Raw genomic sequence first — 16951 nt, forward strand, 5'->3', positions numbered from 1 at the left:
TTGGATCCTTATCGAATGCGATGATGGAAAGATTGAGTGATTTCTCTTGAATCCTGCAGACAGGATAAATAGCTTTTCTCGAGAGTGAGAGAAAGCCCTTTCGGACTGAAGTCCCCCATTCAGCTCACATTCGAGGTATTCGTAATGTGAGAACCTCCCTGGACAAAATTGGTAATGCAAACTTGACGGAATGGTTATGCATGAACCATAGTATGAGTGATTGCATTATACTCATTGTTGAATATGTTTGTGTGTGTTACCTCCGACATTCTATGATAGGTAATACATTCCCGATGTTCGAGTTCCCTCCCAAGGTCTCGAAATTCATCCAAGGATTATTGAATGAGCAAGTTTTCTTTGGCAAATGCCTACCGTGTACGATACTGACAATCGCTTCGTTCCTTGATTAATCGTTTGGAGAACCCGGGTAAGTTTTTCGAACCCCTTTTCAAATTAACAACTCTTCTCATGATAGTTGTTATGATTCAATTCAGTGCAATATGCCCCTTTTGTACTTATCGATTTCATTCGATGGTGCTCCTATCAAATATTGTTCAATTCGGGCAATATGCCTCTTCTCGTCAAGTCGTGTAGACATATGCACTCGGCGATCTTGACATCTTATCAAATCATAACGACGTAGCTCTTATGGTTTCAATCTCGGGACGTGAAGACATATGCACTGGCGATCTTGACATCTTATCAAATCATAACGACGTAGCTCTTATGGTTTCAATCTCGGGACGTGAAGACATATGCACCGGCGATCTTGACATCTCTTCAAATCATAACGACGTAGCTCTTATGATTTCAGTATCGAATCACGAAGACGTATGCACTGGTGATCTTGACCTTTAGTCGGCTCATAATGACATAGCTCTTATGATTTTCGGCTCCTTTATCAAATCATGAAGACATAAGCACCCATATTTTTGATCCAAACCAAATCATAACGACGTAGCTCTTATGATTTTGGTTCCCCTTTATCGAATCGTGAAGACATATGCACTGGCGATTTCGACATTTAATCAACTCACAACGACGTAGCTCTTGTGAACTTGATCCCACTTCTTTCGACTCACAACGACGTAGCTCTTGTGATCTCAAACGACACATATATCTTGCGCTGTCTTGCATTAGGGAGAAGTCTCCGATAACGGATAGGCCAAATACCTTGCATCCGCAAAAAGAAGCTTGGAAATTAAGAGAACCATTAGCTTACGAGAAATTTGGTAAAACAGGTATTCTTGTATGCGATCCATGTGCAGGTTTCTCTAACATGAAAAAGGGAAATTATGACACGTGTTATTTACAGTCTTGCATATCATGCATCACTTCATTACATAAAAAATGGGATTAAAACTCCCGCCAAAAAGTTCATCCATAATTTGCACTGTCAAAATTTAGGATTCAATTTTGTCTTTGAGCGGAACCTCTACGAGCCTCCACTCAAAGAGGGGCAGCTGTTGACGCCTAAATTTTGATTAATCTATTTTTTGCATAAAAATTATAAAAAATCATATCACATATTTATTTTTAGCGTACATTGCATTGGCATATAATTGGGCAAGCGTAACACTTAATTTAGCATGCGTCTAGACTAGGCACGGGATGGAAAAATACACCGAGAATATTTGAAACTTCAGGGACTGCATTGCAAATACTTAAAATTTCGGGGACTGCATTGCAAATACTTAAAATTTCGGGGACCGCATTGCAAATACTTGGAACTTCGGGGACTGTATTGCAAATACCAAAAGAAGATGAAGAATGGAAGATGAAGAAGGGAAGATGATGAAGGGAAGATAATGAAGGGAAGATGAAAATGGAAGGTGAAGAAATGAAGATGAAGAAGGGAAGATGAAAATGGAAGGTGAAGAAATGAAGATGAAGAAGAGAAGATGAAGATGGAAGGTGAAGAAATGAAGGTGAAGAATGAAGGATGAAGAACTTTGCCTATAAAAGAGAGAGCTCTTGAGAAGAGTTTTAGAAGGGGGAAGTGGAAGAGAATTGAGAGAGAGAGTAGAAGAGAATTGAGAGAGTTTTTTAGGAAGAGTGGAAGAGAATTGAGAGAGTTTTGAGAGAGTTTTTGAGAGGAATTTTTAGAGAGGAAAAAGAGAGTTCTTGAGAAAAATCAGAAGAGAAAATTCGAGAGTGAAGAAAAGTGTTTTAGTCGAGCATCATCTTCGACGAGTCCCGACACATATTTCGCCTCTCGCCACCCAACAACGCCATTGCTTGCCATTTTCGACGACAAAGCGGCGTTCTTCCGGCTCCGAGATCTTGAAGGGAACTATAACGTGTATGTGAGTAAGATTTTGTGTAATAGAAGGTAATCCTTTCCATCTCGATCTACAAAAATGTAATCGTTTGGTTTGAACATTTGTTTGTTTATTTTAGACATGCCACGTGTTCCAAATTTTAGCATTATTACATGTTAATTTATTTTTATAAATACTCGTGGTCGGCTGCGTTTTCTTTCTTTCTAAATCACCCATGGTGTATATCGTACAAAGTTCAATGTTTTACATCCCCATAAAAAAGAAGAAAAAATAAAAAAAATTGCATCTTTGAATTTCAAGTAAAATCCATCAAAATTGCCAAATCAAATATTTTTCATGAAAATGGTACCGAAAGGGCGTTAGAGTAATCTAGCGTAACCAAATCCCCGAATTCAAAATCTCCGGTTCGCGGAAATAAGATAGTTTTCTCCCGCTATTTTATTTAGGTTTCTAATCAACCTACCGAAAATGATTAGTGGCGATTCCAAATTCAAAACACGTTGCATGTTAATTATTTGAACCTTAAGTTGCGATTTGGTATGGACTTGGGAGAGTCCGAGTTAGGTTAGTTAATTAATTAACCTGATAATCCATTAGCCCGAAACTTAACTCGTGTATTTTTTTTAGGTCGCAACATTACTCGAAGCATCCAGATAAAGGATCCAATCCAAGGAAAGAGACCTAGTCGTCCAAGAGAAAATTATCTCAAAAATCCAATTGAGAAACCCAAACGAAAAGCATCTACAAAGGAAGATTTATCTTTTTCACATGAAAGAGCGTTAGAATATTCTAACGTAACCAAGTCCACGAATTCAAAATCTCTTACTTGTAGAAATAAAATAGTTCTCCTGCTATTTTATTTAGGTGTCTAATTGACCTACCGTAAACAAATTAATGGTGGCCCAAAGGTTAGATAGTTGGCATGTTGAGGCATAAACCCTAACTTGCAATTTGGTATGGATTTGGGAGACTCCAAGCTAGGTTAATTGAATAATTAGCTTAGAAACCCATTAGTTTGAAATTGAATTTTAGGTCACGACACTAACCCACTCTGCCCTTTGTGCCAACAAGCCCCCGAATAGGTTGAACATCTCCTCAATTTGCGATGGTCTGATTCGAGAATAGGCATTAGCATCTCTTCGTGGTCCACAACCAGAATTGATATATGGTTTCTTGAAGTTGTGAGTGAGAAAATTGACTCTACATTCAAAAGAAACGATAGCGGGTCCGATCCGGCTTGTGTGGAAGGCTCGAAATTCCTTTATGTTTCGGGCTCGCAAACCTTTCCCGAAATGCATTGTAAATGATGCCCTCGCAATGAACAGGGACTTCGTAGTGTGGGCGATAATAGTAGAAAAATCAGTAAAAGAGGAGCTTTATTACCCGATCCATGGGAACCGCCGGATAAGAACACTTTGAAGCTTAATGTTGATGATCCTTGGGCGTAAAGGCTGCTATTGTTGGATAATGTCGTAATTCTCATGGGGTTGTCGTCGCTGGCTTCACGATGAGCAACGTTGGTCTTGTAGGAGGAAGACTTAGCCATGCGTGAGGCTTTGAAGCTTTTGTCGGGGAACTCCCAACTTAGGGCACACACGACAACACTTTTGCTCTATAAATCAACTTTTGGTTTAAAGTTGATTTTTCTACTTCTATTTTTGAGCAGAGGTCGATTTTTCTACTTCTGAAAAGAAATCTTTTTTTTGACCTTTTCAAGTAGCTCCAAAACTATTTTTGGAGCAAAAAAAGTTCTAGAAATACAAAAATGAAGTTGCATAATCAAACGGATTTCTGCTCTAGAAATTATGTATACAAACAAATTTCTGCTTCAAAAGCGCTTTTGAAGTAGAAATCTGTTTGTATACATAATTTCTAGGGGCTTCTGAAGCATAAATCCATTTGGTAAGGTAATTTATGAAGTAGAAATCTGTCTAGTTATGCAACATTACATTTATACTTCCGAAGCAAATTTCTACTTATAAGTTGTTTTTTAGCCAATTCTAGAAGTTAAAAAAAGTTACTTTCAATTTAGAAGTAGAAATCTCTCAACATCAATATCTCATTCACTTCAACTGTGAAGACTTGAATTTTTGCCGGTTGGATTATTAAGTGGAACAGATAAATCAGGCAAGGATTAGTGGTGATTATGACTTGGGATTGGTGGTGGTTATTATTTTATAGGCGTCAATGTTAGTGGATCAAATAGCTTCATTCGTGCGAAAGTTTGTTCGCAAATTGGACCATGAATCCCTATGAACCGACCAGCCCTCTTCATCGCCTCAAGACCCCTATATAAGGGAGCTCATTCTCTCTCCTCCCTCACTTTTCTCTCTTGTGGACAGCCCAAGAACTCTCTCATTCACTCTCTTTCTTCTCGATTTTCTTTTGCCGAAAGCCCTCTCTCGCTCTCGTTCAAGCGCCAGCGACACCTCGGCTTGTTGACAACGAAATTTTGAGTCTTCAACCCCCAACAATAGCCCTTAAGGCTGCGGATATCCCTCTCACTTGCCTTGGATCCACACGGTACACCAAAGGAGGAAAGGTTGGTTTGGGCTCGTTTGGATAGCTAATCGAGCTCTGTTTTCTTTATGTATGATCCTAAGGCAAGTACTCATCTAACCTTACCTTTAGACGGCTCGGTTAACATTCATATCATCAATTTTGAAAATGGGCATGATGAAGGAAAATCAGCTTGTATGTCAGAGAAGATGCGTCTAAATGGGTGATCCGTTGCTTGATCTAGCATCCTTACGTCTTGGCTAAGTTGATTTCATGGTCTGATCGCTTTGTTTGTTGTTAATTTGAGGTGAATTGAAATTAGCCAATGAGTGGGTGTTTAGACGTGAAACAAGGGAGGAAGAAATGGTCAAAGCTTGTTCTAGCAACGATTCGAGTTTCGTCTCCTCGAGCATAAGACCCGAGGCAAGTAGCACCTCTAACTCTTTCCACTAGATTAATGATTTGCTCACTGATTGGGTGTGGTGACGCCTTTTGTTTTTGGGTATGCCGGGGTGAAGTTCGGTTTGTATGACGATGAAATTTGCTTTGCATGTAGGTTCCGCTTGCTGAATTATGATAGCATGGCTTTGGGTAGTCAAGATCTATGCGCTGGTCATCTTGTTTGTCATTGAGACTATATAAATTTGGATGGTTTTGTTTGTGGGTGTTTGGCCTAAGGCCGTAGTTTGCTTGTGGCGTGCTTGGTGTCGTGGGTGTGGTTGCGTGTTGTAGTTTTGGCTTAATCATGTGACGAATAGATAGTTTAGTCGATTGACTTAGAAAGCTCCTACTCGCTGAACTTCGACTCGCTTTGGTTGATTTAACCCTTTTTCATATAAGTTTCTCATTTGAGAAGTAGTGGACATGGATGATGGCTTGGAGCATGCCCATGGCGACGAAGGATAACACTCTGGAGTAGTTTTTCCTTTGTAATCCTCCCATTGGATTTTCGTGTGTTTGATATAAAAAAAGGATGTAATCAAAGGGATATCTATTATATAAAATCTAGTGTTCTTGTTATGCGTGGCTTATGTATGCTATTTAATGTTGTGTTGTACATGACATTAAACCCTATTAAGGCCATACAACTTCGGGAGGCGTGCCACCCGATTGTTTTGCATGCACTTGTATTTGATGTATGGCCGTCGATTGTCTTTAGATTGTTAAGCTTTCGCATGCATCCTTTGTTATATGCATAATATCATATTGAAGTAGAGCTCATTAGTAATAAGTACGGCGGACGCCCTAGGATGTCACATTGGCCTCTTTTCATTTTTAGGACCTCTCTCTCCGGACTACACCTCTGCTATTACCCCCTACTACCACCAACCGCCGACCACGGTCGATGGTCGACCTCTGCTAGGCATTGCCACCCCCCAAGCATCGCCGCCCGGGTGTTGTTGCCTTCCGCTGGCCACCAACGGCCGCCGCGATCACCGCCGGGAGCCGTTACCCACCAGCGCAGGGCCGCCATCGCCCACCGCTCGTTGGCGCCCAAAGCCGATCGCTACCCCACATGATTGCCGTTGCGACAACCACTATCAGGTTGTCGTCTCTGGCTGTGGGGGCAAAAAATAAAGAAATTTTTTTATTTTTTAAAAATTAAATAAAATTTATAATAGTAATTATTATTTTTTAAAGAAATTTTAAAAAAAATTTAATTAGAAATTTTTCGGACGCCGATAATAATTTTTCGTGGAAGATTTTATGTTAATAATGTTCCAAAAGTAGAGATTTTCAATCATTACCAAACGAATTTCTATTCCAAAAGCAGAAATTTTGCCCCGTTATTAAACATTTTTCTCTGATAAAAAATTAACTTCTAAAGTAGAAGTAGAAATATCAATTTTTTACTAGAAGTCAATTTCTAAAAAAAAATGTTGCCATGCGCACCCTTAGTTGCCAAGTACAAGTCTGGTCTTCCAAGTGATAAGCAACAACATGTATATTGGGGAGCTCGTGTTAGGAAATGACCTCAGCCCATTGGCCCTTCGGAATTTAATTGAAGAGTGCAAGAGTACCTTAGCGCAGCTGAAAGGCGTAGTAGTGGTTTGTTGTCCGCGAGGAACAAATTATTGTGTGGATTGGATTGCAAAAACCCATCATCTATGGTCTCTCCCTTCTAACTAGCTGTTTAAGCCTCTAAACACATTTTGGATTTGTTATGTTTGGATCCCAGTCATCATTGTGCTACTATCTTTGTCAATTAAATAAAATTGGTTCGTTACGACCCAACAAAAAAAAAATCAAAACAAGCAACGGGGCAAATCCAATATTGGTTGACAAAAAATTTAAGCATCGGACATGAATCCAAATGTCGAAAGCATGCAAACAAGCTCAAACAGATCCGGTCCAAACGACAAAAACAATCAATACACCTTGTATATAACAAACTACAACCGAATGTTGATTAAAAAATAGAGAATGAATCCAACTCAACATGGGTAAGTTTGAGTACAACGAAAATAGAGGATAAATTCTACCCCAAATATGACAATTGTGTTCAAATCAATCAAAAGAACATGCACAGTCGCTCCCCCTCCCACCCAACAATCTCTCTCTTTTCCCTCTAGGGTTCGGCACTAACGGTAGCACTTCTTTAGAGAAAGAGAGGCACCATTCTCTCTCTCTCTCCTCTCACCCTCCCTTTCCGTCCCTCTACCTTTCTTTCTTATCATCTTCAAGAAATTTACTTTTTCGGCTTTTCTCTCTTACTCTATTTTGTGAGTAAATAAATTTCTACAGTTGATCTTTGGTAAACGTGAATACTAGTTCGACTTTTCTTCTAGTCGATAGTCATCGAGGAAGATGTTTGTGAAGTGACTCCATAACCTCTTAGAGATTAGGCCACTCTTCCCTTTCAATTTAGATTTAGGTTTAGACCTGGGGGTTTTATTCTCTTGAACTAAATATAGATATAGATCTGCATAGTGTGTTTTGTTATATTTTTTCTAGTATTTGTTTTGTTTTACATATATTTAGGATTTGCTAGGCTTGAAATCCTTCTATGTATGTCTCGAGTATTATTTTGCTTAATGAATGAAAATTTTCAAATTAACTACAAATCAAAGCAACGTTCAAATTATAATTCACATTGAATCAACATTCTATTTAGCCACAATTAAAATTTGAGTCCACCCAACGATTTAAACAATCATCGTACCACTCCAATCATCAATCGACATGACAATCCATTCAACATGATGATCAACCGGTGTGCCATATTCTAATGAAGATATCTATTTATCCGAGGAATTATTCAACCCACATCTATTTCAACCAACATTCTATCGTTGCCGGGATTTAGATTATCCACATGAAATCTCAATTAGCTTCCGTCGGTCATGCTAGACATCAATGTACGAAACAATAAAAATGTACTGAATACACGACTCTCGAATTCATAACAAAAACATGGTTTTTGATGCATGAGTGCCCTCTTGAAACCGATGGAGTTAGTTTTGTCAAATCGAATTTTGAAAAATTCCTTTTTTCTATACTTTCAAAACATGTAATAAAAATAAATAAACGTGTATGGGGCTGTGGTTCACATACCGATGCCTTTCTCTTCAGCCCTTCCGGTGAATCACCTTAGCATATGGATACGAAGTCGACTTATTTAATAGGATATTTCTAAAATAAAAGTAAATAATAAGTTCATTGGGGGTAACCACGTATTATGGCTATCAAAAAGCATAATTACATATGAAACAAGCTCGTCCAAACTTCTACAAAACCAAGCTTGCTCTCCTTTCGTATCCTCCCTCCGACATTATGTTGATGTTGTCTTGAATTCCATGAAGATATGTCAAGATATTCTTAAAGATTTGAGGAATAATCCCTAAAGATTTGTTAGTTAGTTTCCTAAACTAATAAGATCTTTAGAGATACTAATCTGAATATTTTACTTATCTAGCATTGTACCTTGTATCTTTGTACGCCCTCAAAATAAGAAATCAGACTCTGTCTCTTTCTTTGTGGACTTGGGCAGATTTCCCCGAAACCACGTATATCTCTGTATTCTTGATTATTCTTGTTTTGTACTTTTCATCTCATCTAGTTAGGGTATTCTTCCTCTCAATAATTAGTATTAGAGCCATCTAGGTTCTTCATTCTTATATTATGACTTTTGAATAGATGGCTAGAAAAGGTTTGACCGTTCGATTCGATATCGAATCATTCACTAGGAAGAATAATTTTACACTATGGTGGAGAAGGATAAAGGATCTGTTGATTCAACATGGTTTATCAAAGTTTCTTCCGGGAAGTTTGAACAAGCCGGCCACCATCACCGATGATGATTGCACCAACATGAAAGAGAGGGCGTGCAGCATGATCCGATCAACGAATGAGGCCCTTCAATACGTAGCAAAAATCCATTCTGCTCTAGATGTATGGCTGAAACTCGAAAGTATCTACATGACGAACTCTCTTACGAACAAGTTGCTCTTAAAGAAGAGGTTGTATTCGCTTCGGACAAGTGAAGGAGGAGATATATTTGAACACCTCAACGTGTTCAATTAGATGATTAGTGAACTTACAAGCTTGGAGGTAAAGTTCAAGGATATAGACGTAGCGCTTCTACTATTAGCGTTGTTGCCGAATTCATTTCACCACTTGATGACTACACTCCTTTATGGTGAGGAAACCCTGGATATTGAAGAGGTGACTATTGCCCTAATTTCAAACGACACATAAAAAATGGCAAGTAGTTCAAAATCTTTAGGAGAGGGACTCTTTGGGAAGAAGAAAAGCAATCAAGGAAGAGGAAGATCAACGGATCGAGGATCAAACCATAGAGGTCAATCAAAATCTAAGGGAAGGTTTAAAGGAAAATGCTATGGGTGTAATGGGGAAGGGCATACCATGAGATTCTGTCCAAATAAGAAAGAGAAAAAGAAGAAGTGCTAATGAACTAAGTGTAGCTAACAGCACTAAGACCAATTATTAGGATGTCTTGTCCATATCGTTGGGGAAAGTCACCTTCGAAGATTTGTGGATTTTGGACTCCGGATGCACTTATCATATGTGCCCTCATTGAGAAGCCTTCGATGAGTCCAAGGCATATGATGGTGGTTCAATTCTCATGAGGAATGACACTTCATGCAAGGTTGTGGGAGTTGAAACCGTGAAAATCAGGATGTTTTATGGTATGGTCAGAACCCTAGCGGATGTGCGTCATGTATCGGGTTTAACAAAGAATCTAATTTCATTAGGAGCACTTGAATCCATTGGGTGCAAGTACACGACTCAAGGTGGAGTGTTGAAGGAGATAAAAGGAGCTCTGTTTGTTTTAAAGGGACAGAAACATGAGAACCTAAATCGACTTATAGGAATCACAATGCAAGGTGGAGCATCTGTGTCTACAAATGCTAGCACAAAGATAGATAACACATATCTATGGCATATACATCTTGGGCATATGGAGGAAAGAGGATTGATGGAGCTTTACAAGAGGAATGCACTCTAAGGTATGAAACATGCAAATTAGATTTTTGCAAATTTTGTGTGCTTGGAAAACAAGGCAGAGTACGGTTCAAGGTTGCAACTCATACAAGCAAGGGCGTACTCAAGTATATACATACGAATGTGTGGGGTCCTTCGTCGGTAAAGCCAAAAGGTGGGAAGGAATACCTCGTGACATTCATTGACGATTTCTCTCGAAAAGTTTGGGTCTACGTCATGCGACACAAAAGTGAGGTCTTTGCAAGTTCAAAGAATGGAAAGTCGAAGTTGAGACTTTAATGGGGAAGAACTTTAAGTGCTTGAGATCGGATAATGGAGGAGAGTACAAATCGACATCGTTCATGGAGTTTTGTAAGAATGAAGGGATTAGACATCACTTCATAGTTTCGAATACACCCCAACGGAATGGCGTAGTGGAAAGGATCAACCGAATCTTATTAGAGAGAGCTTGGAGCATGAGGCTTCATGCCGAACCGAGCAAGGAATTTTGGGCAGAAGCCATTTGTATAGCATGTTATCATTTGAATCGATCTCCATTAACTACAGTTGAATGCAAAATTACCGAAGAGGTATGGACTAGTAAAACTGTTGATTATGTTAAATTAAGAATATTTGGTTGTCCCGCTTTTGTACATGTGCAGAGTTTGAAGCGCTCTAAGTGGATCCAAAGGCAAAACAACACACATTTCTCGGTTATGAGAAAGGAGTGAAAGGGTAAAAATTATGGGATCCAAGTGAAAGGAAAGTTCCGACGAGCACGAATGCTATGTTCAATGAATCCACAATGTTGAAGTCAAGCTGCGTGCCAAATGTGGCAACTAGAGAAGAGAGTGATAATCTATCATTAAGGTAGAGCTTGAAGCCGGAGAATCCGCAAAGAATGACGAATCATCCAATGAAGCTTTGGAAGTTAAAGAAATGGTAGAAGTTCCTCGTACCATTGCGTCCGGTTGAGGAAGGTCCACTCTCAAAGCATTGTAGAGATACGATTTTGAGGACATGGTTGCTTATGCTTTTACCATAGGCTACGACGATCCAAGCTCCTATCATGATGTTTTGAAAAGTGATTACAAAGAAGAGTAGATGACTGCTATGATGGAGGAGATGCAGTTGTTGCAAAAGAATCAGACATGGGAACTTGCGAAGAAGCCCAAGGATTGGAAATTTATTGGCTGCAAATGTGTTCTTCGAAGAAAGGAAGCAACAACGGACAAAGAGCAAGAGAGATATGAGGCTCGACTTGTCGCTAAGGCTATGCACGGAAGGAGGGGATTGATTACAATGAAATATTTTCCCCAAATGTAAAACACACGTCAATTCATGTTTTACTAGCTATGGTAGCTGTGTATCACTTAGAGCTCGAGCAATTAGATGTGAAAACGACATTCCTTCATGGTGAATTGGAGGAGAAAATTTACATGGAGTAGCCTGAAGGTTTCAAGTGGACGGGAAAGAGAATCACGCTTGTTTGCTCACGAGATCACTTTACGATTTGAAGCAATCTTTGAGGCTATGGAATAAAATGTTTGATTCCATTATGCTTAATATTGGCTACATGAGGAGTGTGTATGATTCTTGTGTCTACTACAGAGTTTTGGATGATAAGTCGCTTATTCTGACGATGATATGTTGATTGCTGCAAGAAAAATGAGAGACATTATGTCACTAAAGTCTCGGTTAAGCAACGAGTTTGAAATGAAGGATCTTGGTGCTACAAAGAGGATCCTTGGCATGGAAATCTTTTGAGATAGACGTGCAAGTAAGCTTTGGTTAAATCAAAAGAAATATGTCGAGAAGATTTTGGAGCCGTTCAACATCAGAAAAGCTAAACCGGTTTGCACATCTTTAGCAAATCACTTCGGATTATCCGAGAAACAATGTCCTAGTTCACATGAGAAGGTTGTAAAGATGTCTCTAGTACCCTATACCAGCGGAATAGAGAGCCTTATGTATGCTAAAGTGCAATATGTCTCGCAAAGAATCAAGTGTTTCATTTTGGAACGAAACACATTGAAGTTCGGTACCACAAGATTCGAGAATTTATGGAAAATGGGAGCATTGTTTTGGAGAAAATCCATACTAAAGATAATCCCGTGGATGTGCTCATGAAGACCCTTACTACGACGAAGTTCAAGTCCCGCACGAACTTGATTTCTCTCACTCATCATTGAAGTTGATGGAGGCCGTATTGGTCTAGGTGCGGGCGTACATTTGCGAAGGTACGATGGAGATTGAGATGTATTCGTTTTCTTGATTCGAGTGGAGGCTTGTGATTTATTCAAGCCAAAGTTGGGAGTGAATCTCTAGAGCCTACGAGCCGAATCTTTTTTGTCTCTCAATAGCCGAGTAGTTCCTTTAGTTCCTCATACTATTGTACTAGTAGGGCTTGCCTATTTTCCACCAATAGTCAACTTCACTTTCCTCCACTTGCCTGAATTATGAGAAGCTATTATACTGAATCCCAGATCCTTATAATATAGTAGGGCCCCCCCTTAACCCATCGTGAACTTTGTTCACTGTGTGATAAAAATATGAAGTATAGCTTTTGCACGTGAACAAAATGAGCTGGAGCGAAGGAAGGATTGTACCACTTGAATTCCACGAAGATATGTTAATATATTCCTAAGGATTTGAGAGATAATCACTAAAGGTCTATTAGTTAGTTTTCTAAACCGATAAGATTTTTAGGGATACCAATCTGAGTATTTTATTTATTCAGTGTTGTACCTTGTATTTTTATACGCATTCAAAATAAGAAATCAATTTCTCTCTTTTCTCTCTCTCTCTCTCTCTCTCTCTCTCTCTCTCTCTCTCTCCTATAGACATAGGCGGATTTTCGCCAAACCACGTACATCTCCGTGTTCTTGATTATTCTTGTTTTTTACTTTTCATCTCATCTAGTTATGGTATTCTTCCGCTCAACATATTATTCATGTCAATCGGACATGAAATTATTCAAGAAATCCAGTGCATGTTCTAAAACGAATTTAGACCGTTGAATCCGATGCGACTCACATGGGACATGTTACATCAATCCCGCCATTAAAAAAATGTTCCAGATTCTTCTTTAGCACATATGGTATACTATAATTCTCTTTGAAAATAAGTTTTGTCCCATCTGCTAAAGCTTGAAGAATTCCCAAAGGACTAGTGTATTCGGGATCAATACGTTGTTGTATTCCTACAGATATTTCTCTTTCTAACCACACAATTACGAGTACACCTACTGTGATTTCCAATAATTTGTAAGGTTGAAATTTGTTGAAAGCCTCGTGATCCACCTGCCTGAAGCCCTGAACTGGCTGCGATGCAGCTTTTTTGCTCCGACCAGACTCCAAGTTCAAGGGAGAGCCACGTGATTATGGAGATCGATCCAAACATACTTTTGAAGGAGACGACAACGTAGATAATTAGTGAAGGGCAAAAGCGATTGTGGGAGAAGTTGCATCCTTAAATTGCAAAAGTTCATCAGTGGTCCTCACTCGTAATTGTCATGATATTCCTGTCACCGATCACTTCAGTACATTCGTTCCACCACATATATAAACGAGGCTTGAGTTGTTTCCACGACATTCATTTCTGTAAATGGATAGACTTCACGATGACGACGTGTCTGGTCGAAATAATAACGTAAGACAACAATTTAACAGCTTTTGAGTATAGATGACCGGAAAAAGTTGGGGAATTGTATTGAACAGAATTCGTAACACGCCATATGAAAATTTTAGGTAGAAGCACACTGAAATTGGTGAGGCGGTGGGTGACTAAGGTCAGTGACTCAATGGTGGTGTTGGACCTCATGGGGGTGCCGTAACTGGTGTGAACTAGGCCTCGGCTGGTGACAGTGTTGGACCTGTTGCTGGCAGAGTGTGGCCGGAAGAAGGCAAGGAGTTTCGGGCTTGATGGTTTATTTAATTTAAAGAAGATCTAAAGGACTTCTAATAACAAGCGAAATAACGTCGATAAGGTTTTATTTGTTTCACAAAAATTGAATTTTTTTTAAATGACCGGTTGTACCACTTATAAAAATAAATGAACGAAAAATAATTTTATTGTTTGCGAAAATAGTTAGACATAAATTGTTGTGAATAATGAAAATAATCTTCATAAATTAATTATATGAAGTAATGCAAGTGATTATTTTTAGGAGAATATATTCCAAGTGATATATTTTTTGCGAGACAAACGCACCATAAAAGTAATTTTTTTTTATCGCAAATGAAATTATAACCTAGATAAGCCAAGGAAAACTTGAAAATTGCAATGTAGGCAACAAAACGCATCTAGAATCCCCAAATCTAGAGGTAAAAAACCAATTGTGCCATTTTTTTTTTTTTTGGGTCAGACAATTGTGCCATTAAATGGTACTTTTAGTGGTGAATTTTAATTTTTCCACTTGAAGTGAATCAAATCCTAAGTGTAATCACGTATCTCCGTTAGCTTCTCCAATTTGGTTGGTGGAAAGTGCTGACGCGAGTTAACAGATGACGACGTTGGAAAAAACTTGAAAAAAAAAAGAAAGAAAAACAAATGTGATTTTTTTTTTTTTTTGGGTACTATATGTGGTGGTTCATTCGCCATCTCAATATTTTACACCTATTGACACCGACAATCGGCTTGGGAACATCAAAGTTAGATGGGAGCATATAACCATTGTAAGTCGCACGAGGACAAATGCATACTAGACAACCGCTGAATAGTCAGGAGCAACGTTTAAGATTTACACTAGAATTCTTGGTAAATTTTCGTTCGTCTGCGTCAGTATATCTTTGAACACATCATCATGCAATGGCAGTGTCCAGTGCTACAAAATTTCTCTGGTAGCAAAAGCTTTTTGATCTCCAACCCACATGACTCGGCCTAGCTTTCATGATATTATGCATAGAGCACCATATTTCTTCTCTTTATGTGGATGATATGATAAAAGAAAAAATGGCGACGACATTACAGGGATCGAATGACTTATCTCCTGATTATTACAACCTTAAGTAGTACAACCTTTGAGAAGAAGGATCTTGGCAACTAAGGCTTGGGAATACAACATGCCTCACGGGGTGGAGGTGTTCAAAGGACGGTCGGGCGGCTCATTCGGCTCATGCAAGACCCCTAGGCTCGAGAGGTAAATGGACTGACTTGAGCAATGCTCTTACATGAGAAATCCCGGCCCCCACATTTTTTTGCCTGAGTTTGAACGAAGATTATTATATGAACTAGGAAAATGTCCGTGCTTTGAACGGGTTTGAGACTATATTTGTCAGATTATCCTAAATGTTGTTGTACACGTGAATTTTGGCGAAAGAAATATAATGATATGCAGAAATTACAAGACAATCAATGTGTCACTTAGTAATATGAGCTCGAAATTTATACCTTTCATGTATCTAAGTATTAGAAATGCTTGGCTTAGAAGATAAGTTACGATTTCAAATACCACACCAGGATTTTTAACATTTCGATAATTTTAACACTACCAATCTCAATAGAAGTCGACTCTACTTCGAAATAACCCATTATAAATATACAAACTGGGCGATGTTTTCCTCCATTCTTGATTAAATAAAACTTCCTCTTTCCATACTTGACCAAAAATGGGTTACAAGCATACTAATTGGGTTAGGTAGGATACGAAGTGCCTATGGCTTAAGACATAGGTTGGAGCGGGTCAATAGAGCAACGCCTAATGAATGATGATTCTAGTGGGACTCGAAAAAATCTACTTTCAACCCAAGATAACCCTTGCCTCGGGTGACGCGTCAGAGTCTCTGAAAGAAAGAGTAAGGCACGTGTGGCTTGGGACCACCCTGATGGAAGATGACCATACCCCACAGAGGGACTCATTTTCGATCCCACCCTAGTCTTGGCATTCAATGCTTTTAAGAGTCAGTTGGGCAGTACAGATTTAACGGGTCGAATTTGATTCGGACACATTTTCGATCCATACAAAACCCTACTGACTCATCTGTTAGACAGGTCTACCGTGGAGGAAAAGGAAAATATATCTAATTTCTTTGTATATTATATTGCTTAAATCATGGACATCAGCACGAGCGAAAACTTTCACCCTAATATTGAATCCAAAAGGTTCGCTTGATTCGTTAGATCTTTTATACATTCCCATGTCTTTCCTTTCTTTTAGGGCTAATACCATGAAAAACTTGATATTGATATACTTGTGGCAAATTTTTCCTAAACTAATTTATTAGTCACCAAAAACTTTAAATTAGTATACGTGTGACCGATTTACCCTCTGTTAGCTTCCATCATATTTTACCGTATAATTCTTGAGCTGAGTGACGTATGACAATAACTTAGTTAATGTGCCAAGTCCACATGAAAATCCATAATCTCTGTCTCTGTTCTCCAGTGCGCCCTAATTTGAAAACTCTCTTTCTCCCTCAAAACACCAAAAATCCTAGATTACCTTCTCCTGCATCTCTGTCTTTGTGATTAGGCATCAGAACTCTTTCGAGCACATTTACATCTTTGGTAATTATTTTTCCTTCGATTTTTTTTTTAAGGTTGCACTTCTCTTAAAACTACTTCCAATTGAAGCCATTGGAAAAAAAAATCGAAGGCGAAAAAATTGCCAAAGATCTAAGTGTGCTTGAACGAGTTCTGATACTTAATCATGAATACAAAGACAACGATGGAGTGCGCATGAGAAAGAGGAAGACCTAGGGTTTTTCATGCTTTGTGGGAGAGGG

General features: G+C 38.8%; 1 protein-coding gene across 1 annotated transcript in view; it reads left to right on the plus strand.

Moving 5' to 3' along the window:
* The window catches only part of LOC125316489 (crocetin glucosyltransferase, chloroplastic-like), a 61375-nt gene that overhangs the window by 33244 nt on the left and 11180 nt on the right, over positions 1-16951 (plus strand). The gene's annotated exons all lie outside the window — the stretch shown is intronic.

The sequence above is a fragment of the Rhodamnia argentea genome, chromosome 1 (genome assembly GCF_020921035.1).
Source record: "Rhodamnia argentea isolate NSW1041297 chromosome 1, ASM2092103v1, whole genome shotgun sequence".
Classification (NCBI taxonomy): Eukaryota; Viridiplantae; Streptophyta; class Magnoliopsida; order Myrtales; family Myrtaceae; genus Rhodamnia; species Rhodamnia argentea.